This window comes from Myotis davidii, unplaced genomic scaffold (genome assembly GCF_000327345.1).
Source record: "Myotis davidii unplaced genomic scaffold, ASM32734v1 scaffold1128, whole genome shotgun sequence".
NCBI classification, from domain to species: Eukaryota; Metazoa; Chordata; class Mammalia; order Chiroptera; family Vespertilionidae; genus Myotis; species Myotis davidii.
This window is the reverse complement of record NW_006299271.1, coordinates 72,961-76,825: the sequence shown is the minus strand read 5'-3', so window position 1 is coordinate 76,825 and position 3,865 is coordinate 72,961. Positions and strand designations below refer to the sequence as shown.

Here is a 3,865-nt window from a genome sequence, read left to right as displayed (position 1 = left end):
GGGGGTGGGGTGTGTATGGGGGAGAGACACCCTCTCTCTCTCTCTCTCTCTCTCTCTCTCTCTCTCTCTCTTTCCTTCCCCTCATTCCAAAATCAATAACATACCCTTGATTGAGAATAGAAAAAGAAGTAAAATACTTAAAAAGAAATTTAACCAAGGAGGTGAAAGATTTCTACACTGAAAACTACAAAACACTGCTGAAAGAAATAGAAGCCAATAGAACTAAATGAAAAGACATCCTGTGTTCATGCATTGGAAGAGATGATATAGTTAAGATATTGATACTACACAAAGCAACCTACAGACTGTATGCAATCCCGTCACCATCTTTAATATGCATTTTTGCAGAAATAGAAAAACCCAACATAGTTCAATGGAACCTCAAGGGACTAGGAATAGCAAGGATAATCTTGAAATGGAAGAGCAAAGTTGAGAGAACTCCCATTTTCTGATTTTAAAACATACTCAAAAGCTACAATAATCAAAACACAGTGGTACAGGCATAAATAAAGGCCAACCAATTGAGTATAATACAGAGCCCACAAATAAACCTTTGCATATATGGTCAAATATTGTATGGAAGGGTGCTCAGAACATTCAATCGGGAAAGGGCAATCTTTTCAACAAATGGTTCTTGGAAAACTAGATACCCAAAAAAGAATGAAGGTGGATTTTTTTTTTTTCACATCATGTGCAAAAATGAATTCAAAGTGGACCAAAGAACTAAATATAAAGCCATAAAACTCAAAGTGAAAAAACAAAGGACAAGCTTCATGATGTTGGATCTGACTATGATTTAAATAAATTACCTCTGGGTGTGACACCAAAGCATAGGTAGATAAAAACTTTTCTCAATGGCCATTATCAACAGAGTGAAAAGCAACCCATAGAATAGGAGGAAGCATCTACAAGTAATACACCTGGTAAGGGATTGATATCCAAAACACACAATGAACTCCTAAGATTTAGTGACAGAAAAAGCCCCAAGTCAAAGTGTACAAAGGACTTGAAGAGACATTTGTCCAAATGAGATACACAGAACCCCAATGAGCACATGAAAATATGGTCACTAGTTGTTAGGAGATGAAGATAAAACCACAATGAGCTATTACTTTATCTACATTAGGCACCAAAAGGTTGCGGGTTTGATTCCTGGTCAGGCCTCATACCTAGTTTTCAGGTTTGATCCCTGGTCGGGGCATGTTAATGGGAGGGAAGGGGTGTGACACCAAAGCATAGGTAGATAAAAACTTTTCTCAATGGCCATTATCAACAGAGTGAAAAGCAACCCATAGAATAGGAGGAAGCATCTACAAGTAATACACCTGGTAAGGGATTGATATCCAAAACACACAATGAACTCCTAAGATTTAGTGACAGAAAAAGCCCCAAGTCAAAGTGTGCAAAGGACTTGAAGAGACATTTGTCCAAATGAGATACACAGAACCCCAATGAGCACATGAAAATATGGTCACTAGTTGTTAGGAGATGAAGATAAAACCACAATGAGCTATTACTTTATCTACATTAGGATCACTAATATGAAAAAAACACTGACAAGCGTTTTTAGAAGTAGCTAAATTGGAACCTTTGTGCGTCACTGGTGGGAATGGAAAATGGTGCCACTGCTGTGGAAGACAGTACGGCTGCTCCTCAAAAAGTAAACACAGATTTGCCACATACCCAGCCAAGCTGGGTGTATACCCCCCAAATTGAAAACAGGCCTCAAACAGTTACTCAAATGCCCATTACCAGAGAAGCATATTCAGAATGGCCAAAAGTTGGAAATAAACCCAAGTATCTGTCATCAGGTGAATGGATTAAAAAAAAAAAAAAAAGGTGGTAACTACAGACAATGGAATATTACTCAACCATAAAAAGGGATGAAATTCTGATACATGCTACAAGGCAGATGGACCTTGAAAACGTGATGCTAAGTGAAATAAACCGAAAGTAATTCCACTTCTATGAGGTATAGTCAAATTCATAGAAAACTGAATAGCAATTGCTGAGGATGGGGAGAGAGGGAAATGGAGAGTTGTTGTTTAATGGGTACAATGTTTCAGTTTGAGATGAAAAAGTTTTGGATATATAGAAGTGATGATTGCACAACAATGCAAATGTATTGAATGCCACCAAAATGTACACTTAAAATGGTTAGAATGGTAAAAATACAATGAAAGTTCATGTACAAAAATCAGCATAGAGTGGCTTGAACATTTCTGAAAAGGAAGTGTTCTTCCAGATATTAAAACATATCATTTTTAGTTTGATATAGTCCCATTCATTGATTTTTGCCTTTACTTCCCTTGCCTTTGGGTTCAAGTTCATAAAATGTTCTCTACGACCAAGGTCCATAAGTGTGGTATCTATATTTTCTTCTATGTAACTCATTGTTTCAGGAATTATATTTAGGTCTTTGATCCATTTTGAATTAATTTTTGCACACAAAAACAAACTGTAATCCAGTTTCATTCGTTTGCATGTGGCTTTTCAGTTTTCCCAGTACCATTTATTAAAGAGACTATTTTTACTCCATTTTGTGTTTCTCTTCTTTTGCCAAAATTGATTTGTCTGTATATTTGTGGTTTTATAGCTGGGCTCTCTATTCTGTTCCATGGATCTATGTGTCTGCTTCCCTGCCAATACCATGCTGTTTTGATTATTGTAGTTCTGTAGTATAATTTGAGGTCAGGTACAATTTTTCATTTTGAGATCAAAAAGTTTTGAATATATAGAAGTGATGATTGCACAACAATGCAAATGTATTGAATGCCACCAAAATGTACACTTAAAATGGTTAGAATGGTAAAAATACAATGAAAGTTCATGTACAAAAATCAGCATAGAGTGGCTTGAACATTTCTGAAAAGGAAGTGTTCTTCCAGATATTAAAACATATCATTTTTAGTTTGATATAGTCCCATTCATTGATTTTTGCCTTTACTTCCCTTGCCTTTGGGTTCAAGTTCATAAAATGTTCTCTACGACCAAGGTCCATAAGTGTGGTATCTATATTTTCTTCTATGTAACTCATTGTTTCAGGAATTATATTTAGGTCTTTGATCCATTTTGAATTAATTTTTGTACACGAAAACAAACTATAATCCAGTTAAATTCGTTTGCATGTGGCTTTTCCGTTGTCCCAGTACCATTTATTGAAGAGACTATTTTTACTCCATTGTGTGTTTCTCTTCCTTTGCCAAAATTGATTTGTCCATATATTTGTGGTTTTATAGCTGGGCTCTCTATTCTGTTCCATGGATCTATGTGTCTGTTTCCCTGCCAATACCATGCTGTTTTGATTATTGTAGTTCTGTAGTACAATTTGAGGTCAGGTAGCATGATAAATCCAGCTTTGTTCTTTTTTATCCTCAGGATTGTTTTGGCTATTGGGGTCTTTTATGATTCCATACAAATCTGATGATTTCTCATTCTATTTCTAAAAAAATGAAATTGAGATTTTGATAGGGATTGCATTAAATTTGTATATTGCTTTGGGTAATATGGCCATTTTAACTATGTTGATTCTTCCAGTCCATGAACATGGGATATTTTTCCATTTTGTTGTGTCTTTTTCAATCTCTTCTAATAATGCTTTGTAATTTTCAATATATAGGTCTTTCACATTCTTTGTTAAATTTACTTCTAGGTATTTTAGTCTTTTTGTTGCAATTGCAAAAGGAAATGTTCTTTTTATTTCTTTTTCTGAAGTTTTGTTGTTAGTATACAGAAAGGCAGTGGGTTTTTTGCACATTGATTTTGTATTCTGCAACTTCACTGTTATTGATTGTTTCTAATAGTTTTTTGGTGGGTTCTTTAGGGTTTTCTAAATACAGGATCATGTCGTCTGCAAAAAGTGACA

General features: G+C 35.1%; 1 protein-coding gene across 1 annotated transcript in view; it reads right to left on the bottom strand.

Moving 5' to 3' along the window:
• LOC107184836 (membrane cofactor protein-like) overlaps nt 1–3,865 on the bottom strand; it is a 69,541-nt gene that overhangs the window by 624 nt on the left and 65,052 nt on the right. The gene's annotated exons all lie outside the window — the stretch shown is intronic.